This window comes from Hippoglossus hippoglossus, chromosome 2 (assembly GCF_009819705.1).
Source record: "Hippoglossus hippoglossus isolate fHipHip1 chromosome 2, fHipHip1.pri, whole genome shotgun sequence".
Classification (NCBI taxonomy): Eukaryota; Metazoa; Chordata; class Actinopteri; order Pleuronectiformes; family Pleuronectidae; genus Hippoglossus; species Hippoglossus hippoglossus.
This window is the reverse complement of record NC_047152.1, coordinates 8297371-8324664: the sequence shown is the minus strand read 5'-3', so window position 1 is coordinate 8324664 and position 27294 is coordinate 8297371. Positions and strand designations below refer to the sequence as shown.

At 42.8% G+C, this 27294-nt stretch overlaps 2 long non-coding RNA genes across 2 annotated transcripts in view; one reads left to right on the top strand and one right to left on the bottom strand.

Moving 5' to 3' along the window:
• Positions 1–27294, bottom strand: part of LOC117775158 — a 366941-nt gene that overhangs the window by 277386 nt on the left and 62261 nt on the right. The window lies entirely within an intron of this gene.
• LOC117775165 lies at positions 1798–16366 on the top strand. Its single transcript, XR_004616203.1, has 4 exons — positions 1798–1892; positions 6745–6848; positions 9914–10116; positions 16242–16366. It is a non-coding gene; the product is annotated as an uncharacterized LOC117775165 (long non-coding RNA).

The following is a 27294-nucleotide window of genomic DNA, read 5'->3' as shown; positions in this document are numbered from 1 at the left end:
GGAGGTTCATCCCAAAAAGAGAAAGAGAAGAAAATGATTCATTGTTAAACAAGATTGGATTTTTCAGGGCCCGATGCCAATATTAAGGAGTAAAACATTATCTTTATGACAAAGAAATGTAACCGAGGCTCGATATTTTACAGTTTAAACCTAAATTTTAAGATAAAAACTATAATAAAAATAAAAACACATATACAGCCAAATATATAGAACTTGAATCAAGAGAATAACCTTTTTCAGCCAGGAGTAATTAAAATTTAAATATAAATTGACTTCTTTTATGCCTTGTTTTCTGTTGTTTGGACTTTTTTAAGTCATAGATTTGTCTTTGAAACTTTAGTTAGATTCTTTTTTTTGTCTTTAGACAAAATCTATCTCTGTTTACATTTTGATTTGTTACTTCCTGTTTTACTTTGAGATGTCACTTCCTGTTTTGATCTGGTTTTCCTGCTCTCCCACCTGAGTCCAAGGATCCCTGCACCTCCTCAGAGTCGATCATCTCTCCGTTTCTTTTCCTCCTGTTGTTCCTTTTGCTTTCTGCAGTTAGTTTTTTGCCAGAAACACAGAACTTGACATTTCCTCCACCACTGTCTGATGCTCCACTCACAACATTTCATGAACTGGTAAGTTAATAGCTTTTAATGCCAACGCTGGCTATGTAGCTAGCTAAACTAGCAAATAGAGAAATATACTTAAAATGTCAAATCACATGTTGCAAGATTACAAGTGGATCCATCTGCTCAATCCACAGGTACAAATTAGTATATTCTTTTACTTTTGGTAAAGTTTAGGATTGTGTTCTTAAAGTTGCTTCCATCTTGAGTGATTGTGGCGTGGAGCCGCGGTATCCAGGTCTCGACCAATCACGAGTCATGCTCAGCTGTCTGTCATGTTTTTATAGCATCAAATAGATAATTAAAACCAACCTTTTTCAAAGAAATGGGCACTTGAGGAAACATCAGTAAGTAAGAACTACTTCAGATGATAGAAACCATCTTTGAGAAATGTATTTGACGTGCACTTTGAAGTTTGGCCCATCCACTAACATGGAGGAGGTGGGATAGTTCATCTTTATATACAGTCTGTGATGCAAATATAAATTAGCAGTAAAACTGATTATGCATTTTAATTTAATTTATAATAATTTAAAATTCTAGTTTCTGATACTAAAGCCAATACTATAAATCCTCCTGCGCCCGTGCACCTGCACAATTTACATCTTTTGTCAACATCCAGTGCATAACACACAAAGTCCTGTGCTCTGTTTAGCATGGTGTGCAGGTAGAGGTGGTGGACGGACGTGCAGCTGCAGAGACTTTGTGTTCTGCGACAGATCAGTGACACAACTCTGATTATTGTCGAGCAGGAAAAGTCAAACCGTTGTCACTGAATATAATCCAGGGTTTGACAGAATTCTTCCCAGGGTCTAAAGTCTAAAAGCTGTGAATTGGATAAGGATCCAGATTTGACAAGCGGAGCCAATACTGGATTCAGATGTGATAGAATGAAATCAAACCGAGTCGTCGTCGTGCTCCAGCCCCGGTGCTTCCCTGAAAGGGTTAAGTAAGGTGGGTTCCCGAGGCAGGAACAGCCCATGACTAGCAATCAGCTCTAATAAGATCCATCTTCTCTTAAAAGACTCGGTGAAAAGCCCTAAATCCATCCCGAACACATTCAAAGGGAAGATAGGAGAGGGAGCCATGTGCTATGATGTTTTCCTCTCTCTCTCTCTCTCTTTCTGTTTCATTCTCTCGCTTTCTTCCCCCTCCTCTCTTCATTATCATTCGCAGGTTATCCCAGCAGCCGAGTGAATCTGGAGCACAAATGAATTAAGGGAGAATTAAGGAGCCTGTGCAGAGTGAAGCCTCTCCACACCTCAGTGAGGATGAAAGGTGGGGCTGCTCATACATGTGCACACACACACAGACACACACACACACACACAGACACATGCTCACGTTCATCCGCAACACACACACACACACACACACACACACACACACACACACACACACACACACACACACACACACACACACACACACACACACACGACTGATGTAGCAGATCCGTACGTTTGTGGATGTCAGCGCGTGTTTGTAGGGAGTGTTTGTCCTCACCTTGCTCCCGGGCCTCGTGCCAAGCACAACTTCCCGCAGTCCTCGTCCAAGGCAGCACGGTGGCGCTTAACGCAGCCCACCGCCCTCCCAGCATATGATATCAGCTGGGGGAAAAAACTTGTTCAAAGACAGGACAAAGAAGAGTGCATTGTATTCTGCAGGAGCATGTGCAGGCACAGTGCACACACAGATACAGGCTGTTGTTCGGTACAGTGTGTTAAAATGCAAATGCTCTGCATAAGTGGAGAGCATATAGTGTGCAGCTCCCCTTCATATATGATGTGGAGGACAAAGCAGGTTGACTTTGAAATGGTTCAGCCAAAAGTAAAAAATGTGACTTTTCTCCAACAACCTGCCCGACTCCAAACTGAAGATAAAGTTACTAGACAGACATTCTTCTCAGGAGCTGTTGGAGAACAAAAGCTGAAGCAAGAGTGGCTGCAAAAAAATCTAAACTCCTGGTTATGTATTTTACGCTATTGGCTAATTATTTGACGTATAGAAGATTGGTTTCCTGGCTTCAGCTGCTTTCAGACGTGCACTGAACTCTGAACATTTCCCAGGAATCTTCCACAGGGGATGAAAAACAGGTGTCATACGCCAATATGAAGATGCGCCATGTCCTGCCTCCTGCATGATCTAAAACGATGCCATCCCTCGCCTGAATGTTACGCACATTTCCCTGCTGTTGTGGACGCGTCTGACCCAAACAATCTTCAGCTGCGTCAGTCTGGAAAACGTCTGCACCCAATTTTGCCAACATTTCCATGTCTGAAATCGGTTTATGTGAAGAAAACTTGACAGTCCTGTGAGTTGGAAGTTAGAAGAGTTTCTTTAAATGAGAGAGAGATAAAAGATTCTGTATTTAAAGGAAAATCTTCAAACAAACACAGATGTTATGGGAAATATGTTTATTGCTTTATCGCAGGAGGAAGCAACTCGGCTCTGACTGAAGTTTAAATTATGCCTTTACGCTCGCTGTATATTTCTCTGTGTGTGTTGGGTGTTTGTTTGTTTTTCTAGTATTTATGATAATTGAAGAATTCACTCTATATATATGACAAATTTAAACGACTTAATTTGGAAGCAAACTCCAGATGAATCCTGTGGGAATAATTGGAAAAGCATTGAGTCTTTGGGAAGAGTAAGAACATAAGAAGAAGGATAGATCTGCAGCTCCCTCCTCTTCATTAGGATTCTGTGAGCACGGTCATCAGGCCAACAGATCATGTTATCGAATGAAAAAAACAAAAAAACAAGCAATCAAAGTCACATTCATTGCTCCATTGTTTTACATTTTAATCATTTGCAAGACTTAATTACAGGATTGAAATGTAACTAACGAACAAGCAAATTAATTTTCACCTCAACCTTTGAGAGGCGAGCTGGGACAGATACAGGCTTTATCCCGGCTGATCGATTATGATCTCTCGGCTCAAACCGAATAGATTCCCATGCAAATTCAGCCGGATCAATCCGCGTGCCTCCGCAATCAATCAAACAGCTTTTCCACGCCTTCCGCAGCCGCTGGTATGATTAGGAGATGAGATGATAACGACTGGAGAAATAACGCAGGATCAGAATAGATTATAACAGATCACAACAAAGGAGGCTGGGAGGTTTGAGCATGATGCTAGTGTGTAGGAGCTACTTCTTCTATTCAGCTCTTCAAATCCCAAATAATGGAGCTTTTTAAAGCCACAGCCGAGGCCTTTTTCTCCCTCTTCCTCGTCTCTGTTCTCCCCGTCTTTGATTCCCGGCGAGCAGGGGAAGGGATGTGAGAGAGGTGGCTGGGTCCCTTGGCAACTGGGAGTCACATGCATCCTGGTGTTGAAACTATTAAACAGCAAAAGGGAGGCGTTGCATGAGACAGGCAAAAGCTCTGTGATGCAGAGACTGAATTTCCTGGGCCGGGAAAGTGCAGGTATGACGAGGGAAAGTTTGAAATCAATGGGGCGACACACTCAGTCACTCTCAGGCCAAGAATTAGATGAGAGGATTAACAGCAGATTTATATTTATATATTTATATATACTATATTCATTTATTTAGCTTAAATTACAAGATACTTTTGCAATATGACAGAACTGAAACCTGGACATGTAAATAAAAAGTAAAACTGGAAACACAGAGTATACTCATGAAGTTTAAGGAGTTTTGCAAAGCTCTTTTCAGATATTTGTATTCTTAATGTGTGCGTTTGTGAAACTTCACCAACACACAAACTCACTGGGAATTTTCAAGACATTTTCCTCAGTGCCAGGCAGGAAAAGGTCCAGAAAACATCCAGAGCTATAGAGCCAGATTATGCTAGAACACTGGTTACAAGTATTTTTCTACGCGGTGCAGCAGGAATATTTCATCTGCTCACTCTCAAACGTGACTGCGACGTGGCTGAAGGTCTGTTTGTGATATCGACTGCTGGACAAATGCCACACATACATGAGGAAGTTCTCTTCTGTGTGGATGTGTATCCCTGCACGTCCGCATGTGTGTGTGTGTGTGTGTGTGCTCGAAGCCTTCTGGACAGGGCCGAGGGTGAAGGGGAGTGCTAACACACTCTCCTTGTCAACGGCAAGGGTAATTACTCCTGGCTGAAATTACTCAACATTTGTTTATAAGCTCCCCTGAGCACACTGTAAATAGATTGTCTGCTCGAGTCCAGTGCCACTGAAGCCCTGCTGTTCCCCACAAATACACACACATGCACACACACCTTGTGTTTTTCACACCGAGCCTTTCAATTTTTAAATGCATTTCCCTTTGCTTTAATGAATCAGTTATGCTTAAAAACCTTGGCATAGCTAAATGTTGCAGCACTCCTGATGTGTCAAGTGACTTCCTTTATCCTCTCAGCAGAGTGTTTCAGTGCCAGGCTGCAGCCCTCCATGTTTTCTCTCCTCATATAACTTTGCATGTGGTTGAGCTGAATCTATTAATCCAGTATTGATCTCTGCTTTGCCGCCTTTTTTCATGGCTACGCTCTCCACCTTTCCCGTCGCTCCGTCCATCCACGACAATAGCCCAGATCTTTTTAGCATGCATATGAAGAGAGGAGGGAGCGGGGGGGGGGGGAGAGAAACGAAAGCACTCCAAGTCAAGGTCCATCCATGTAGTTACTGTATGAGATGGTTCCTGTCAAAGATGACAGTTTGAAACACTTGACCCACAAAAATGAATTCTTGGCCAGGGCCAAGTGACAGCCCAAAGTAATTCATTCTTTTGAAATGTTGAGGGAGATGGAGAGAGAAGTGAGGAGAAGGGGAGTGACATGGAGAGCGATAGAGCAAGACAGAGAGATGGAGAGGAAGGGGAGGGAACAAGACGAGGGAAACAAAGAGAGAGGGAGAATTAAATGAAGAGCTGGGGAGGGTGGATCAGATGAATAGAGGAAAAGAAACCGAGGCGTCTTATTTGTCTAATCACCTCAAACATTACGTTTGTAGCCATCATATAAATAATTAACAACCTTATTCAGGGTTCTTAATTAAAAACATGGACTGTAAATTAAGTTGTGTCTCCACTTTCTCCCACTTTCTAGAAATGAAGCCAAAATACAAATGCTGCCATCTCTAAACTTGGTTATAATGAATTTTCATTTCATACATTGGTCCATATCGATATGAAAATTAAATAAAGTACAGAGCAACAACTAAATAATAAAAGTGTGTAACAGTCCACAGTGATTCACATATGTACAGATATTTGTTCCAGTGTTTCCAAAAACAAAGATATGCACCTTTAGTCTCAGTTCAGGCTCTTGTGGTTATTCTTTGAGCCCGTTTTCAAGTTTTTGGGGCAGCGACCGAGAACGAGGCGCCGCTTTCCTCCACCTGTGAAACGAAAACACCTCAAAGCTTGACACAGAGAGTGACGGAGCAAGACAGACAGAAAGAGAGCGACAGGAAAAAGGCAAGAAAAAGAAAAAGCAACACGATTAAAGGAGGAGGGAGTGAGATAAATACTTTTATTTATCTGAAAGAACTCGAGGAATGTTCTAAAGGAGCGCTAACGTGCACAATGTGATTCTGTTGACGATAAGTGATTCGCTAATGATGATTTTGATTGTATTCCTCTGTACACAAACCTCCCGACATATGCTGCTGCTATTGCAAGCTGCCACCCGGGCTAATTTGTCTTAATTACACTGAGTGTGTTTGCCGCCGTCCACCGAGAGAGACAGACATGTTAGATAGAGTGGAGGGTGGGGAGCGCAACATCTGTCTGCTGAAGAGACACACACACACACACACTCATAATTGCCGTAACACATGCTTGCAAACACACAAATATGATCATTCACTCACATGGGCATGCACAGCGAAATACAAACACACACTGACACCTCGCTAATAAAACCTGGGTCCAAGCACCTCACCGCCATCCCTTAGCCCTTACCTCCCATGTCCTGCTAATGGCGGCCACCGCAGAGGTGACTGTGTGCAAATAGGGCCGTAGCGCCGGTGCCCATCCATCAAAAGGCCCGGGAGCAACATTACACCACTCTAATGGCCCACTCTGGCCTTCCTTATGATATTAATCCACCGCCTCACAGCACTGATTTCATTTGTAAAGTGGTGGGGGGAGACTAACTGTTCATTTTTTTGTTTTTTTTATTCCGCAGGGTGCTAACGGACGTAGCTGCAGACACCCCCGCTTGGACGCAACATATAAACACGCAAGCTCGCACATGTGCCGTGTACTGTACTCGATCTGCAGCATGCACAGGTACACACACACACAGAAACATAAAACATAGATGCCCCAACTCTCACTGTTTTGCCTGCAGACCTTCAACCTGCCTTTACAAGGAGTCTAATTACATAAAGTAACTACATACATGTTTAACTATCTCAGCAAGGTTACAGATTATTGAGTTTTCTTTGACTGTCAGGAAAGCAACAGTTAAATCGCTCTTGCAGGATGTCTCAATCCTCAAATACGTGTTTTACTCGGAGCCGGGGAATTGGGGTTGCATGAAATGTGCACGTCTACATTGCAGCTGTTTCTTTTCCTTTGCATGAGCAAAATGTAAAAACAGGTGACACAGGCTGTCCGTGCATTTATCACATTCTGAGACGCAGCAGCCAGAAATACACTCGTCAGTCAGGTTTTTGTGTTGTAATCCTGCAAATACTGTTCTATTGTCTGATATGATAAGTTTGTATTGCCATTGTAGGGTTGAAGCTTTATGTTGGCGTCAGGCACTTTGAGGGGACTGATATTTATGAGTTTCTTTTCATCACTTCCATGAAGACACTCTGGAACTTTCTGTCTTTTTATATTTTGGGTAAAAGAAAAGTCAAACTCCACGGTCTGCGTGAGGTGTTTCCACATAGAAGTGTTAGTACAATAGAGTTTCCTGCACTAAGAGCTGTGTTTTATAAAAAAAATGGCCAGAAAATCCGAGCTGCGTCTCTTAGCGCTTCACACATCAGTGCATACTGAAACAGTTACTGAGCTCGCAGGCAGGGAGGAGGTGGGAGGGGGGCTCTGGTGACCTGGGGAGCAGATGGTGGGCTGAGAGGAAGGTCTGCTGACTGGACGTCAACGCACCAAGACCTTCTTTGTTGCTTTTTTTCTTATTTGCTGGCACAGGCACGGCATATACACAAGCACTTACTGTACCAACACACACACACACACACACAATATATGAATGTCAAAAGCTAAACGTGTCAACACAAAAGGACAAAGAAACACAAGACTTGACTTTACCTCAAATATCATTGTGCATTTTGCAAAGGGAACATTGTATGAGTTGATCCTGACATGCATGATATTGTCTCCCTTGTGCAAAGACACACACACATGCATGCCCACTCCGACCAACCCCTCCTCAGACCTGTATGCTTTTAAAACCACAACGACACAATGCAGCAATGCAGCGTCCTTCATCAAACATCGGAAACATCACTGCACGCCACAGCGGCAGCTATCTGCTCCTGCTCTTCCCCCCGTTCTGCACTAAATTATGAAAAAGGCAGCCTGTGCCATGTAAAAATTTCATCGCTCGCTGCGGATGAACAGAGCAGTTGCAGACGAGCGGAGGAGTGGAAATGAGGAGAGCAGAGAGAGGAGCGGTGATGTCTGGCGCTGAACGTGTTGAGCCAGAGGTCAGCCTAACTCCGGCGAAGCCCAAAAACAATAACACAAAGACAAAAGCTCACACAGAAAGATGCACACACACACACAGAGAGATATATAATCACACTGGGTGCATGTAAACTGTTCTGTTCACCTACTGGAAAAAAATCCACTGGAATTTGACTAACCCCCGGTCATGAAAACAAACTTTGAAAGATTCTGATGCCTTTATTAAGGATTTACTTTGCTTTGAGTTCATCCAAATCATCTCGTGTGATGTCCATGAAACTTCTAATATGTTGTGAATACTAATGGCTCAGTTGGTAGCTTGTGATAAGTGATGAAACGCCTCTGAATGCGCCGCTGTCCTTGGCTGACTGGTGGGCGCTGTTTCATTATGGATATTCACTGTACTTTGAAAATTAGCGAAACCTGGCAGGTATCAACGGGCTCAAAAGCGGCGTCTTTAAGCGCTGCTCTGTCTTTGCCGCAGCCCTTGAACTTAAAAAAAAGAAAAAAAAACGAGGCGGATTGAAGACGCATAAGAGACTGAAGTGATATTGGTGAGCAAAAAGAAAATTGATATAAAAGTGAAACACTTAAAATACAAAACTCTGTTGCCAGAGGTAAAATAGCTGTCAGGGATGGCCTTCTAGCCCTAATGGCAAACTGGGCTCCTCATGAGAGGCAGCGAGACAAAGACAAACACGGGTGGAGACGCAATATTTCTATAGATACGCTCTAATGAAAAGATGAAGGAAATAAATTAAGATGGAACAAGGGAAGGAGTTGGCATTACTGTAACGTGCGAGATGAAAGACTGTAGTACAACCACATCAAAGACGGCAGTGACAAGTGGGGGGAAGTTAAAATAAAAAATAAAAGAAACAGAGATTATGTAGAAATAGTGAAGGAAATTAAAAGTTGGACTATTGAAATCAGAGAAACGCTCGGCAGAGAGGCCACAGGGGGCAAACCAAATATTCCTTGACTTAACGTCTAATTCTGAATCTGAATATTAGCCGGTGAGGTTTTAAATGTAAATATGCCATTATGCTGTCATTACAGTGTGCACGTCTGCAGGCCCACAGGTCAGCGCAGCCACTGTTAATTTTGCAGGCAAAAGCGTTTTTTTTTCTCATCCTTCTCCCCCTCGCGCTCTTGAAATGTTAATAACTTTCTATTAGTTAATGTAGCGTGACTAAAATTCCGATTAGATATAATTCATTTTAATATCTGTGACTGGCCGGCCTGATCATTCCCCGCCGCCGTTCTGCGGCGTCGCATTACACGATCCTAAATTGGACTCATTTACATTGGCTGGTTAAATCAAAGGCCCTTGCTTGCAATTTAGCTGTCATCAAATCAATTTCGTAATTTTCTTTGCTCTTTGAGGTACGACTGTTTCCGAATTGAATAATACCAGCTATCACATTTAATTAGCCGTTATAGCATGTGTCAGGACAGGAAGGGACGTGGCAACATCTCAAATGCAACGAGACAGCGTCTGCAGCCACAACCCAGACACATTAGATTCGATATTGGGTTGGACACGTGTTATTTTCCCCTCATTTAGGTCTAACCAGCAAACTTCTGTCTAATTATGCATCATTTATTCCTTTTCCTGCAAATATTTGACCTTTGACCTTCAGCGGTTTACTTATTTCCTTCCCAAAGTTGAGACTTGGGACGTGTCGTCCTCCCAGGTGCTGCACAAGATCAACAAACTGCACAGCGGGTGTGCAGGGACCCTCCGGTGGACCACTGCGGGTTAGGCAGGCGCTGGAGTGGAGCTCCCTTGTGGCTCCGCTCAGTGCAACTGAACCATAAGAGCCAGAGGAACACGGGGCTGCACACCACGGGGACTCTGAGATGGCTCAACCTTCCCTGGGAGGACCGCTGCCTTTGGGTAAGTGGTGGTGTCGCTCCAGATCAGAGGACAGCGAGGCACTCGAGGGGGAGGTGGAGCAAGGCGGGGTGGCGGCGGTTGGAGGAGGAGTCAGGGGGGAGATGAGGGTCGGCCGAGGCGGTGAGGACTGGGGATACGAGGGCAGATCTCACTGGGAATACCAGCGAGCAGGTTGGTTTTTCCCTGACTGGTTTTGTAAATGTGGGCTCAGGCTGACTATTAATAGTGAAGTGAGAGATTGATTTTCAGGAGTTTGTTGTTCGAGCATTATGCACGTTTGAGCGACACAATAATAATTCAGTGTTTCTCTCTCCCCCGCAGCCTCTGATGTAGGATTTTAGTTATGAAATGTCACGGCAACAGCAGGTTTTGTAACGGCAGGAAAAACGGATGAAATAATTGAATCTCAACACTTTAAAAAGTGTTTATACTAAGAACCATGTAGCTGAGGACCCTCGAGTTGAGCTTATTCACTTTGAGACTTAAACACTAACTGTGGATAAAGATGGAGGACACGTCTCCCAGAAACGAAACCAAATATCCTGAATATGAAAAGCTGCTACCTTGTACATTTGGACCCAGACAGAAAGCCCCTGTTACAGACTCAAGGATGTAGAGTTCATCCAATGAGTCCAATGCATTATGGGATGGGAGCATTTTTGCCCTCTGCTGCCTCATTTGTTTTTAAGTCTGTTTCTTTCAAACTTGATTGAAATGCTAAATTGCCCAAGTGTCCTTAAATTATGTTTTTAGGCCGGAAAACAAACTTGTAACATCAAGTAAATAAAGAGGAGCCTTGACTCGATTATTTGAATCATGTGCAGTTCATTAAGAAAATGAAACAAACACAATAGGGGCAGCACAATAAATCACCACTGTGTTGGACCAACTCTCTGTCATAACTGCTATAGGTCATAAGCCCTGCCTCCTCCATGTTAGTGGTCTTATTTAAGAAAAACTCAATAATACTTCTTGAAACACGCCCTTGACTTTTTTATTTTATTTTTATATTTACTTATTGATTCGATGAGAAAACACCAATCTTTAAGTTGGTAAATGAATATGTGTGAATCTGCCTCAAGTCTGAACGGTCACACTCACGTGGACCTGCATGGGAACTTCAATACCTGGCATTGAACACGGTTTGACTCGTCTTTTGTGCCTGTGATTTAGTTACTTCAAAGCTCGGGTCCTTTTTCAAGTGGCGTTCCAGTGTGGCCGTCTCTGTGAGCTTTGTGAATAGTAACGCACCTTGGCTCCGTTGAGCACTTGAGGGATTTGTTATCTAAATCTGCCTTCGCCGAGATACATATCAAAGGCACAAATGTCAAAGGAGATAGCAACATTTCAGCATTGATAATCCACTGCCCTGTTGTAGTCTTACACTGACTGCGGGTTTGAGCTCTGAGAATATTTCCCTTTTTTTGTCAAAATGTACATCAGGTGAAATAATAAGGAAGAATGTGGCTATTTCAAATTCTCTAATGTGTGTACGCGTTTATAAAGAGAACAGGAAGCCCAACCCTGTGTAGATGACTTTCTCCAGCTCATAAAATGATGAACAAACCCCTCTTTTAATCAGGAACATAGGGAGCTGATGGAACTAAACTCTCAATCCCTTCATCTTTTTTTGTGATCTCTCTCCCCCCCATCTCTCTCCTCCCCGTCAGCGTTGCATAGTGAGCGGCTGATGTTTTAATCATGGCCGCAGGGCTCATTGTGATGTGCAGCCACCTCCGGGGTCTCTAATTGTCTCAGGCCAGGCTGGCTCTGCTGATCACCCTGCGTCTGGAATGGCTAATGACTCGCGGTGAGGGAGAGAGACAGAGATGCTGCACGTATAGAGCTCTGTGTGTGTGTGTGTGTGTGTGTGTGAGTGTGTGTGTGTGTGTGTGTGTGTGAGCACAATCATTCACCGTGTGCCTATGCATGTAGCACATAATGGAACATAGAATTTACTCCACACAGAGCTTGATTACCACCAACTAATCACCACCGTCACCGACGCACTAACTTGGTTGACACCTACTGTGGGTTTCATGACGTTCTGGACAGTAAATACTTACCCACCACCACAAGGTTGAAATTATGATTGTTTTTCTTTTATTCTAAAAGTTAAATTACTGTCTGGTTCCTGTCTTTTTGTTCAAATGCATGGCTGAGCTTCACAAACCTCTTATCACTGACATAAACTAAATATGAAACTCTGAGAAAGAACTAATTTCCCTTTAGATGATTTTGTGCATGCCAAAATGATATTATTATATATTTTTTATGCATTCATGAAAGTGCTGCATGTTAATAACATTACTGTGAATCAGGGGTTGACAGTTTAGGGGTCCAAACCTCCAAAACGGGCCATAAAATAAGGAATTGTATGAATAATTATTAGTTATTATTATTAGTTATTTTATTTTGACCAAACAGCAGATAAAAACTATCTAAAATGTCAGAAATCATCTTTGAGAAAATGTATTTGACGTGTACTTTTTAGGTACATGTTCCATCCACTAACACAGAGGTGGCAGGATTCATGACCCACCATATATACAATATCACCATCAACACTGGTTGTTATGTTGTTATGTTTGCAACGCAGGGAAAGCACACGCTGTCGATCCCGCCTGCATTTGAAGGGAGGGAATAAAATTGATTAGATCCACAAAAACCACCCATCAACAGGAGATACATGCAGGGACCTCTGAAGGAGATATGGTGGAGCCCAGTTATCGTGAGAATACTGAAATCTTCTGAAATTCATTTGAGCCGGAGGTTAAATGTTTAAGACTTGGCGTTAGACATCATGCACCATTAGGCAACGTTGCTTTATGAATGATACATCTCCCCCCTGCACAAGATTCACACCTTAATCTCCTGCTAAGCTCCGAGCGGCACCCTGGGTGTGCGCGGCCGGCCGGCGGATGATGTGGTCTTAGGGTAAAGGGCCCGTTGCTTATGTTGCTGATTGTACACCTGTGGATAAGGCTTCCAGGTGCTGCGGACACGGAGCCCTGAGCCCCCGACGCTCCCAGAATACAGATCTCCCTCCCCTCCGGCTTCCTTTCACTTCTCCCGATCATGTCTCCTTCATTCATCAGCGTCTCTCTCGCTGCAGCGCTCCTTCACCGACGCATCTCTTTTTGTTGCTCCGAGTCACAGTTCATGCAGCACTTGTGACACACGCAGCTCACCTGGAGGCAGGACTCGCCATCTTGTATTCAGCGAGGATGAATCGCTCTACACTAAGTGTTGAGTGTCCTTCAAACTAATCTGCAGCCGGTGAAATGAATTTGGTGCGAAAACATCTGTGCTCAGGGCGTAAAAATAGTCGAGCTTCTCCTAAAGACTGCGTTTAATTCCTTTGACCTTTTCTCAGTCATCCTTTATGGACAATACTTACAATATAAAACCAACATAACTCATCCCACTGTTGAGGTGTGGGACCCCGAATGTTAATAAGCAGCAGCGACTCAAATGTGGCGCACACTTAATAAAGCATGTCTTTGGCTCGCCTCGCCTCCATTGGCCCGGCCTTATTAGCATACAATCTGAATGCTGAGGACGCCGACAATGGCGAGGTCAGTGCCGCTGGATGGGGTCAATTCTGAGGACGGCTTGGCAACATGCTCTGTATGTGTCTTTGCATACTGTAGGAAATCTATTGCGCCGGGTAGTTAAGTGGCGGTGAATGCCAATAGTAGACCTTCCAGACTGCCTTCTTGAAAATACAAAGCGTGGCCCTGCCAATAGCGTTCTGCTCCGTTTTACCTTTTGAAGAGGCAATCCAAGAGTTTAACCCCCAGAATATTATCTCTCTCTCTCTCTCTCTCTCTCTCTCTCTCTCTCTCTCTCTCTCTCTCTCTCTGTCTCTCTCTCTCTCTCTCTCTCTCTCTCTCTCGTCTCCTATACGAGCAGAATGGCCGGCACTCATCACTCAAAAAAAAAAGAAAAAATACAATTTTGTTCTGTCGGTCTGCTCCGGCCCTTGCGATAATCCGAATCCACTTTTAGAGCACTGATAAGACAACCTATTAAATGTAATTATAAAATGGGTGGTACAAATTGTTAGTGCCGCAGCTATCTTCAAAATGTCTTAATGTCTTGAAATAGCCCTGGTGATTTAAATCATTTTAGCATTTCCTTGCAATTAGCTTCCACATAATAACACTGAAGCTAATTTCTGCACCACGTTTGACATTATAAATGTAATTGGCTCCCATTCACGTCCCCACTGTGACACATCTATCAAGCCTCACGGCCGACATTTATGTGTGTTGGCAAACACGCGCACTCGCTCTTGCGTGCGAGCTGCCGCGCGTCTCCACCATAAACACTCACCTTTTCTTTCCTTTCTCTTTTTCCCCTTTTACCCAAATCTATCAACCCCACATCGTCATAACAACCCGCCATTGATTGCGCTCCCTCTTTCAATTTAACGCTCTCAATAAAAATAAGAATACACAATGCATTCTAATTACACTTCTTAGGTGACCTATGTAACGACGGTTTCCCAATGAAGGCTCATTAATTGGCCTGTCACAGTTCAGTTGGAGGCTATTGTGGCACTGTCCTTTTCATAGGCACGCCGGCATGACCAGCATCACTGAATGCTCATATATATACGAGCTCCAATAACAGTTAAAATGCTATTAAAGTGGATGAGCCCAGCTATGCTGCTGCTCCCTCTAATTTGAGACACTGACTGGAGGGCTGTGTGGAATCGTCTCCGGGGAAAACTATTCCCCGTTGACTCCGGCATATGTTGTGACTACACACACATATATACACACACACATGAGTGCACATCTACACTATGTACACACACACACACACACACACACAGGAGCAGACAGTCTAATTGCTGCTGGGGATGTAAACTGTAGCTGATAATGTTATGGTGATAACAATCTCTCTCTTAAACAAATATTCCACACATATGCATGTAAACACACAGAGACCAGTGGCCACTGCACAGTATGAAAGACGCTCCCTCTCAAACTCTAAACTCTCAACAGCAGATTCATATATTATCTTATTAAAGAGCTGAATAGACTCATAGAGTGTATTCACATACAGTAGCTTTTGTTATGGCTTTCATCGCCATCAATGGTTCAGGGACAAGCGCAAATTATTGGCTTCTCGTGAGTAAATAAGTGATTTTGCGGCACTAGAATACATCTTCCGGAGACTTTATATCTTCCAGAGCTTTATTATGCAGGAGAAATGAATGGTCAAATAATGCAGGGAAATTTGAATACAAGGCAAGGTAAGCTTTTGATGCGAGCTCTGAAAAGCAGCGGCTCTTGATGGATTATTTGGTAATTTCAGACCACTTTGTTGATTGAAGCTAGCCTTGCAAGGGACGACAAAGCCACGCTTTTGGCGTATGAAAATGATTCTCTTTAAGGGCAATCTCAAATGAAATGAATCAGAGAATAGAAGGTTATTTCTCCTGGATATACGCCAGTTTTCAAGTAGCAATCCTCGCTTGGCCAAGCTCGATTCTAAAAGACGGGCTTTTGTTTGTAATTTGAATGGCGCTCAAATGAGTGGACATCGACCAATCGATGTCCAGCACATGCATCACTTTTGCATTCACCGAAGAGAAATGACAAATTATGAGAAAAGTAAACAGAACAAATGACACAATCAGTGATAATACACATTCACACTCATCTTTCTATCAAGAAGAAAAAAACACACAGAACAAACTAATTATTTTTAATGTGTATATGCTTGGTCTGATTTCACTATCGCCTTTTAATAACACAGATTTAATGGACTGGTATTTAGAAAAAGGCTATTCCATACATACGTAATACCATTACTGACCAAATTAACCTTGAGTAGATCTTAATTACATTTAGTTCCGTTTGGTTGGTCATGCAGTTCACAAAGCGTGGGGGATTGTTTTCCTTTTCCTTTTTTACCAGGAAGTTTGCGTTCCACTTCAAACTGACATCATGTCGACAAACGCTTGTGAGATAAGTGCTGTGATGTATTTTCCTATTATTGTCAACAGTGTCCCATTAAATTCATTAATTATTTTATATTTTTTCATTATTACTCACGGCTTTGATAAGTTAACTTTCTGAATCTCATTGGATGGTTATTACTTTTTTCAGGTACAACTTTTTCACGGCTGGATTTGAAGATCTCTGCTTCTGGAAACCTTCGACGGACGGGGTACGTCGACTTAAAGGTGAGTTTTTGTTTTGGTAGCCTTGTTTAAGGGCTTGTCTTCTTTCTAATAACTGATGGAGCAGGCGGAACTTCCTCCAAAATATTATGAAATGTTTCCATTAATTAACGTTTACAAAATCACATTAGTTACGCTTCATGAAATCTGCTGCACAGTGAAAACGTCTACAGAAACATCAGATAATGAAGAAGACGCAGCTTGATGCTGATTCAACAACAAAGATCTTTTCCGATAATCGATTCGCACCGAAATGTGTACGAACAGTGGTTGTCTGTCGAGTTCTGCTGTTCCACGTAAACTTTCCGAGGTGATTCTGGTGCACAGGCCTGGAGAAAGACGTACAGTTTGTTAGGTGCAGGTCTATGTGTTAAAAAGCAGCGTTTATGTAAAACTCTATATAACGAGATTAACTCCGTCTAAAGATGATCAGGCAAAAGCAACATGCAGTATCAGTGCTTTGATACAGACGCATCTATTTATGTGTGACACCATCCCCTCTCCTGATTAGAATTCACACCGTGACGAGCTCTCAACTGCCACTCACCCAGTCATCTGTCAGCGTGATTCAGTGCTATACAATATTATTCAAAAGCATACTTGAATCCTAATGAGGATCCCATTGACAAGTTATTGCTCGACCCGCTGATGAACATCGATTGAAAGAGGGGGTCCGGTTTGGAGTGGAGCCCCCCCCCCACCCGCCCTCCACCCGAGCGAGGGGAGACGCCAATTGTGTGAGGGCAAAAAGAACAGTCATCGGTAAGAAGAGCGCACGGGAAAATCCTCATCAGGGCTCGATGGGATCAATGGTGCATCCATCTCTGAGCATTTACAGATTCAATACACACGTGGAGCTCCACTTTCATTCAGGAGAAAACCTTTATTGCAACTTTCTCACTGGAGAGGTCCCCTCAGGCGCAGTGCACATTTACTGTCTTCATTCACATGTGCGGGAGTGTGTGTGTGTATGTGTGTGTGTGTGTGCATTTGTTTGTGATGTGTGTATTTGCTCACAGCTTGTTTATCTGCCCACCGGAACAGGGCGTGTCCTCATACTTATGGCCCCTCCAAGTCCAAGGCTGGCATGTAATAACGAAGACAGCACTTTCAATAACCTTGACAGACAGATTAAAACGGGGATTCAATAGCTACTCTTCCCCATGAGCACTCCATCACCGAGGCCACTATCCTTCAATGCCGCTCCTCTCTCCCTTTATCGTCAGCTCCTGTCAGTCACTCAGTGGCTTGACAAAATGGCCTCTGTTCCTCCCGAGGAGCGCCGCTGTGTTCTCGCTTATCCCTCGGTTGCGGGTTAGAGAGGCACAGAAACCGTGGAACTGAGGGGCTGGTGGCGAGGATATCACCCCACTTACCGCGCATGGCGGGGGCTCCATGGTGTTTCTATGACGAGGTTGGCTCGCACGGTAACATTTGTGCACATCATGTCATTCTCATGCAGCCGCTCTCCTCCGTCACAGCAGTCCTTCCCTCACGTAGGTGGCCTTGTCAATCCCCATTACTACCCACATTTCTATGGTTTCTAAACAACCCCGGCTAAGAGCGCCTCCGCCGATTCCACCATCCCTTTCAACCGCGCGGCTCCTGAGCTCGCAGGCTTTAGATTCGCCTCTCCGAGTTTTCACCGCGGCTTTACTCGCAGCCTTTGAAAGTTCACAGCCTGGCTTGGAGGCACAGAGAGGCGAATCAAACTGCTCAAGGTGGGCTCGGCTCACAGGTGAAACCCTCTGAAACCTGAGAAAGGGAGCGAAGGAAAAAAGCCTGATGTGAATTCAGGAGACATGTTGCCTGCAGACGGGGCAGAGAGTTGAAAGAGTCTCTCTCAATGCGAGGCGTCGTCTCATAGGTTCACTTACGTATTTGTTATTTTCCACCATGATCATTTTTGTCCAGTATTTGGGTTACTTAAGGAAATGCACTTATTTTTTGTAATTATTAAGGAATATGATGCAGAGGGGAAGTTGTGCAGAGGTTATTTCCAGCATACAGTTGCTACACAGTCTATATCAACAATAGTGCAAGTGATATATCGGCTAATTAATGGTTCCTACTGCCTCCTAATTGCCGTGGCCCCTGACCTCCTGGTACCTCCTAGGAGCCGGTTTCCGCCCCAAGGGCATTGGCAGAGCTCACGCAGGCTCACTTAGATGCACACACACACACATGGACGCGCACACAGCGAGCCACCCCTGTGATCCCTGAATGTCAGGCTAAGGGCATCCAGAGGCCAGCGGTCCTCTTAGCCTAGCATACCAGGAGTTGATAAAGAGCATGAAAACACACAGTGGGCAGTTTAGCCACTATAATCTCAGGGATTACAGGTCAAAATGATTCCAGACACAAGGAAAGGAAACGAGTGTAGACACCATCACTGGCTACAGAGAATAAATATAATGTACTTCTTCATCCTCATCTGTGTTTACTACTCAACAAAGATGCTTTCATGATGAAGTCAGACCTCAAACGGCTTCTGTTTTTAGAGCTCGACCAATCGTGAGTCAGTCTCAGCTGTCAATCATGACGTCTCATCCTGCGTCAAATAACTACTCAGAACCAAAGTTACGGGAAAAATGTTTACTTGAACCATGTCCCATCAACTAACATGGGGATTTATGACCTATATTGTTTTTGTTTATGCTCATGTCGTCCATGTTCATTTACAGTCGATGTCTCATAAAGACTGAAAACAGCAAGACCCTTCTAACTGTGTTGATTTGACACTTTTAATGTTTAAATCATGAACTTTTTCTCACACACAACCTAGGTCAATATGGTTTAACTCACTAATTATCACCATTGCATCTATAAAAACATTATACAATTAAACACACCAGTACATTAAGTGCGTATGTGTGTGTCGGGGGGGGCAATTTGAGGAAATATAGACGTCTGTGTCTATTTTCAACCCCATTAGATATCCACTGACTGATTCTATTCTGCTGTTTATTAGAGCACTCATGGGATTCAATGCATTAAACGTCCCTTCAAAACTTAATCTATCGCTTAATTAAAGTTGTCGAATATGAAAAACAGAACCGGCCCTGCTCAGAATTAACTTCCACCCTCCATTGTCCCTCCATCTAAGCCGCGGACACTTGTGAACCGGCTAATGAAGATGTGTTAAGATACAGATTCAGGTCCATTTGCATGCAATTACAGCCCATTGCTTAAACGCCGGAGCTGTCAGCAACCATGCGTCCGCATATCCTGCATCTGCAGTTCTCCGGAGAATCACAGGCGACCCCCCCCCCCTTCCTCCATCCCCTCCCTGCCAAAGTCATCGCTCTGCCTGTGCGGTTTTTGCAGCAAATGGCTGTAGTCCATTCAAACGTGTGAAATTGTAATCATAGCTGTCTCTGGATGGGTGTAATTAATGTGCTCTATGGCGTCGATTTTGATGGCCAGTGTGGAGCATGTGGGGAGCCAAGCCAGCGGAGGACATCGGCTAAATGATGTGCTATTATATGGAGTGTTTGGTCATTTGTAATAGCATGCAGTGCGGAATGCATGATGAGCAAAGAGGATTGTCCTCCTGGTGCTATCATCATTGTGTCCATTAATTGCATTGTTGATGGTAGCCGGGAACACAGCAGGTTGGGTGTGAGGAGTGTTTGTGTGACAGCAACATCTCACATCCTGGAACATTTGGTGGAAGATCGTCTGCAGGGGGAATTTTACCTGACACAACTTTACAATGTGGTTTTGTTCCTCCAAATCTCCCCGGGAGGGACTGGGCTGTGAAATCTATCAATCCACAGACGCCACAGTCATTAGTTGAATAGATATAAGAGGATTTGGTTTTTAACTGATGGTGTCGGTAAACAAGAGGCCAACTCGGAGATAAGAAGCGAGGAGAGTCGGGGGAAGACTGATAGGACAACATGGGGACAGCGGCGTGTCCCATCAGTCTGTGCGTCGGAACCGTCGCCGCTTAGACAAATTAGGACATGGGGGGAGGCGGGGCGGGCTCCATGTCGACAGAGTAAATACATCTTCTCTTTGTGATGGATTCATGGGGCTAAACATGACGAACAAGCATTAGTGTCACGAGAGCTGAAGCAGGGAGGGAGAGAGGAAGGAGTGACGGAGGAGGTTTTTCTGTCGGGAATTCCTTCAACACTATGATGCTGTAGGTTCATGTTTCAGTAGAGTTATTCCTGCTGATTTACAGACACACATCCCTCCTCCTGACTGTTGTTCATCCACTAGTCTAAATATTCTCTTAAATCAGCTGTGAAGTAGTTTTTTCAGGTGGAAATTATTCATCCTGTCCCAACAATTCTGTTCTACTTTTTAATTTCCTACATTTCCCACAATGCACTTTGTTGCAGGGGGCATTAGTCATAATGATCGCAGCGTTAGAGTGAGAGGTCATCTGGTCCAGTAAAAGTGGGAATCAAGCCCCCGACTCCAAACCTGTCTTGGGTGTTTGTTTCATGCTGGATCAAAGCGACAGAGACAGTTCATCCCTGCTTCTCCCATCATGCATTTCTCATTGTGTAATTGCTGCAAACGGATGAAAGCGGCCGTCTGTCTTTGATTCTGAAGGACTGACGCCCAGACCTGACATTTAGTGTTGGTGTTTAGATGCAAAAATCACATGGAATATAAAAAAGTTAAAGTAAATCTTCGCTGTGCTGGAAGTATCTCAAGGTGAAAGTCTACAGAAATCCAAACGTGAGGTTTTTAAAGATGGTTGATCTGCTCTCTGATCTCTGAAACAGTTAATCCTCATATGTCCGGCCTGGTGAGTGCTGACCACACCAGTTCACACATCACATGTAAACCTCTTTATTAGCGTAGCGTCAAGCTCTGGCAGTGGTGGGAGAAGTAGTACTCACATCCTTTACCTACGATGGGGTTCAACAAAGTAAATATATTCGTATTAACAGAGTTTCTGCAGGATCTTAAAAAGTCCAAGATATAAGAATCTGAAATTTAGGCCTTGTGTACATTTACTCATTTACTGCATATTTATACTAGACTGTTAAAGATTAAACCAGTTTATAAAAAAGCAGTGACTAGTTGGTCCATGAAGTTTGAGCATGAAATTCTGACATGGTTTAATTTAAAGAACAATCAATTATCCAACATTTCACCATAGATTATATATAAGATAATAACCTGTGCAGCAGAAGTTTGTTTGTGTGCGAACCACTGAACTCAACTACCTGGTTTCATCAGACACAGGAACTATTTCCTCAGTAGGTTCAGCTGTGGCAGTAACAAGTGACACGAGTGGCAGAGGCAATTAGGATACCTGATCTCAATTGTGCTAATAAAGACGGCCTGCAGAGGGTATTTGGACTTCAGTGGGATTAGGGAGATCTTTGTCATGTAGATCTGCGGAAGGCCCCTGGCTTCACAGATAAAATGAAGACGAATCCTTGGCGGAGGAGGAAGAATAAAACGGAGGGATGGGAGTGGAGGACACAGAGCTCTCAGCTAATGACAGGGCTACTCTGCATCACTGCACTGACTAATGAGCACTCCAATAAGGGTGAGCTTAAAGACCAGTGCATGTGTGGAAGTGCTGCGGCGATATGTGCAGTGCATAGTGTGTGTGCATGCATGAGCGGAGGTGTGTGTTCATGTGAGGGCGAGAGAGGGAACTTGCAAAAGGGAGATGAAGGAAGAGGGGGAGAGAAAACATGAGAAGGAGGGAGGGAGGGAGCGTCTTCCCGAGCTTGAGATCCACGGTGCGTGACAACGGAGGAAGCTCTTAATAATTCACACAATATTGATTTAGTTACCTTACTTCCTTCTCCACTCCCACGCCCCCGAGAGAAAGAGCCCACCTGTAGGCTCCTGGTCCCCCCCCCCCCCCCCCCAACACACACACATGTATGATGAAAACGCAGACAAAGAGGCCGCAATCAGATTGATGACCTCACACAAACACAAGGACCCTTCAAACGGCACCTGTTTGGACGCCATCAGTTAAAACGTACAAGGAAACGGCAGAACAAGTGGATCCTGTGGTAATTATCTGTGCCACGGAGGCAGAGTCGCTCGATAATCACGTTTTTTCATAACTTAAATATTCATCCTCTGTTCTTCATCCTGTTGAAACCACAGTTTGATTCCTCAGCCTCTTCCTCACATCTGACCACAGTTTAAGGAAGGATTTAAAAAAAGGTGCCTCAAGTATTAACAGCTTGTAATTTCATCCTTAATTTCTTTTATCATTTTAACTTGGACATATTTTATGGGAGAAATGAGGCAGAATTATCCGTGGTAATGATGTTTCCTGATGTTCATCGCCACCCTGAGGACACGCTGGGTAAGAGCTGTTAGAAAAAAGGGCCTGGACAGACACAGATGTGGCGTCACAGGGGACTGGCTCTCAGAAAGGAGCTCTCATGCCATGATGAAATTTGTGATGGCTGCAAAAATCACATAATACGTCTACAAAATGATGCAGAAATAAATGTAATCAATGTTTTTTAGAGGAGAGCAACAGAGATGGAAGCAAAGCTGCGTGAATCTTGACTCTGATACGACTTAATGCATCGTTAAATAATGAGAAATTAAAGGAGTGTTGTGTATATTTAATAAGAAGAAATACAACTTAGAGATAAAATATAAAACACAGATTCCTGTGGACCTCTGGAGTGTAGAAGCAGAATATTATCATTTCTGAAAGTGTTTTGTCCTTGAGTATTTATATATACTCCTTGAGTGTTTTATTTATATAACCTTGAGTATTTAATAGATTAATACATTTGAATAGAATAGAACAAGTAGATTAATAGTCACGTCAAGTCTGTTTAATTTATATATCCCAGTGTTACAAATACTTCATTTATCTAATTGCACTTTTTAATCTGTAAAATAAATAGAAACTGATTCATTTTCTCAATAAAGGAACCGTAAGGCAGAAAACAACATCATGCAATTATTTGATTCATGTGTTTGATGCTGTGGAAACTAAAAATATATAAAAGCAAATGTAATACAAATAATGTGTATGTTGCATCTTTAATCTAAAAAAGAGAGAGTTATTATTTTATTCACTCAGTATTTTTATTAGATCATATTATTTTTACTCAAACAAAAGGTCCATACAAATGTTCAGAAATAATTCCAGGACAGAAGTTTTGAAGTACAGAACAAAATCTATTTGTTTTTCAAAATCTTACTCTTCAGGTGAAGTCAGATTTATTTATGAATTAAAAATTAAAAACAACAGGAGTTGAGCCAAAGTGTTTTACAATCATTGCAAAGTAAAGCAACACAAATAGGATTAAAAAGATGGAGCCATGTACTGGAATAAATATGCAGTTTTCAATTATAATAAAAACGTATAATATAGAAATATTCTGGGTTTTTAAATACATTCAGTACAGGATTTTAAATGCTCCAGTTTAAAATACAGTTTCCCGTTCGTGGCGTTCGCTCACATTGTCAGTTTGTACGTTACATGCAGGATTTATGACGTTAGAATGAAGTAGGAAGTTGTTAAATATTTGAAATGAAGATTTTAATATTAGATTTTAAAAATATTAAACTAAATCAGACAGATTATTAATATTATATATTATTTGCACATTTCTTAAAACATGTCTGAGGCACATCTTTGAATTCCTGTTGTAATATTTATATCTTAAGAGATAATAATATAGTAAGAGGAAGAAAATTAAGAGAAAGTACAAATATAAAAGAATAAAATAGTCCAAAAAGTGTTTTGTTATTCCAGCCTGAATAGATTTAATTGAATTTGGTGAGTGGAGTGTTCTGGTTTCATCATTTATGTAAAAAGACTGCCCTCTGCTGGTTACACAGGCAATGAACACTCACGGTTTAAACCAGTCGATGCATCTCAACTGTTTTATTCCATTTTAGATTTATTTTAATTCAAGTCATATTTGTCACCTTTGTAATTTTTTATATACAACACTTTAATTCACCTTTAATCATATTCTGCAAGTACAAATTCTTTTGTCACAGGTGCTCAGTTGCTTTGCACCAAAAAAAAACCCTTCAGACTTTTCCCTGTGCAAATATTAAGTGATTAAAAAGATTTAGCAAACAGAGAAACAGTTATTTTCATGTGCATATATCTGTGCCATTGCTGTGACAGTCAGACGATCTGTAAAAGACAAAGTGAGGTTGTATCGGGAATGAAAGAAAACTTGAACATTCTCTCCTTACAGAGTTTCCCCTGTAGTGTACAGAGCATGAATATTTAAAAAAACAATCAAACAGATTCATTAGTTATTTTCTACCTGGTCACCTGCTTTCTTACGCCTGCAGAATGAAAAACCTCAAATCCACACAAACAGGGGGATTGAAATATGACTTCTCGTGTCTGTTAGGTTGTTAATACGCTGATCTTCTGCACTTCAGACTCTTTCTTCATTAACTGAATCTCATTAGGAGATTCCCAGTCGAACCCAAACAACAGCACATGAGCAGCCAGAGGACGGGTTGTGTTGCCCTTCTCCTCCGTCTCCAGCCCAGGCGCCTGCTCCGTGCACCTGAAGGTGACTCCTCTCACCTCAGATCGACGGAGAGAGACTGATTGACAGGCTCCTTTAAATCGAGCCAGGCATGAAAACAGAGATGTTACAAAGTGCCGTACACTGAGGATTCCTCTTGAGGTCTTTAACCTCTGGATGCTTAGACGTAACCCAGGGTTTGTAAACCTATAGCCCAGATAAGGTTCTCGTTCACAGGGAGTCAGGTTCTGCTGCACAGAGCATCAGCTGTTCACATGTTACATTAAAAATCATCTACAGTCACACTTAATCTGTAAAACGTTTTTTAAATGAATCTGGTGATAGACTACATTTTTCTTAATGTTAACAAATCCTATACATCTCCAAATGATTCCAATGTTGAGTCAATATCTAGCAAAATCAAACTTTATCAGTTTATAGGATTTGTTGTATCTGCTGCTGTGTGTCAACATGTAAGAGGATGGAAAATAAATGTTTTATTTTGAATAAATTCTTCTGCTATTACAAAATTCAAGTCGGAATTTACGAGAACAATTTTAGATTTGTATTTTTGTATTTTTTTTTTTATAGGCCAGTGGGCTCAGGGTAGAAAAGTCAGAAAACAGCTGAACTATAACAGTGTTGGTTTTGGTCTTTTCATGAGATTTACCATCAACAACAAAAATATAGATCCTCACCACCCTGTTGTCCTTGAACACCAGAGTGAACTGACGATGGGAATACAGCTCGCTCATAAATGCTCAGACACGGCGGAGATAAAAGCAAATACTTGTATTTAATAGTTGAATAAATGTAGCCGGGGTCTATAAAGCTGCACTGTAAGAGCAGCTCGATGGCTCGTAACAGGTGAGGAGGCCTGTAAAGCTCAGCGGTGTGACAAATGTGTTTCTCTGAGCTCAGCTGCTTTATAGAGGTGGAGGGGGACCTCTGCACAGAATCCCCTAAGTAGCTCTCGGGACTGGATCTTGAAGGGTTGGAGATAGAGTGAACTAACAGGGCACTTAGCCGCTATCTGTGGCTAAACAGGGCTTCTCCAGGATGTCTGAGGGGAGCTCAGGCCGCCGCTCATCCTCTGAGTAGCTCAGGCCTCTCCAGACACGACCAGGCCTCCTGTCTCCTGCTGGGGCTCCACGGCACAGATGCACCACAGTGATGGGGAGGAGGAGGCAGACAGAGGAAGGGAGACTGACAGCCGGTGATACTCGGCTTCTCCGGCAGCAAACGACTCAAGTCATAAGATGAAATCAAGCAGTCGTGACCTCGCAGACCTGGAGGTCAACCCACTACTGTGATTGTGTGTTGGTGCCGCCCAGTGACGCAAAAGTCCCGGCTCGTCTTTCAGGTGGGCCTCATAATGGCTTATTGTGCCCCCCCCCATATAATCCTCATATAATAAATATATATATAAATATGACATAATCGTAATATAAATGTGATAAAATAGACAATAAAATATAATAAATTTGAATAAAATAAACATATAATGTCTAATTAAGAGACTAAACTACTTGATAAAACCAAGATAATTTCAGTTTAAGAGTCATAACAGTGGAAAATAAAAAAGACATTTACTTGCACTTAAGTATTTTACGTTGGGGTATTGCAACTTTCCCTCAGAGGTGTGTTAAAGGGTTTTCACCAGCAGAGGGAGGCAGTAGCTCAGTATTTTCAGTTCTTATATAGAGAACAATAGAAGCAGCAGTTTTCTTTTCATGCCCTTGATCAGAAGCTTTAAGCACTAACTTGTAATATTTCCTTCTACCTGTAAAAACTGCAGCTCTTCAACCTTCATGGTGAAACACCCCCGGCTTCACCGGAAACCACCTCATTCAGGTTGGGGATAACACCACCTCCCTGCAGAGGCTGTTGTGATTGCAGCATCACTGGTAAATTTAGCTTGTATAGGAAAGTGTGACATTAAAAACCAAAGCCAGGGTGTAAATTTATCCCGGTGATTCTCCAGGTGACGTCCCTCCTCACCTCCACGTAACTTTGCAGGCTCTAATGAGGCCAGCTGCTTTTGGAGCTGCCCCATAAGAGCAACTGAATCCTGCTGGTCTAAGTTTGTAGGACACTTCTATAGTTTCCCCTGCCCTCGATAGGCAGCGGCTGAGCTGCTGGCTCCTGTTACACTCAGGCCTTCTGGTGGCGTCACTCCATCGGCCGCTGGCAGCTCTAATTAATTCTGTTTAATTACGATTCTAGTAAACCCAGCACTGACTTTGGTTACTGGTTGTTTTTCACCATTGTTTAAGCGACACCAGCTCGGTGCTCACACTGAAAACTACAACAGTTAATTGTTACGTGAGCAGTGGTTCTGATTAGATGGGAAATAGTTTTATCATCATTATATTTACAAGACAAGAGGTTAAAGCTGAACCACATCAGGTTGGACTCAGAAAGTGGCGAGAAGTCGGGACGCCAACACCAGATTGAGGCGGCTCTTGGCGAGTAAAGTACTGAAGTTTGATGCTGATGATTTAAGACATTATAGGC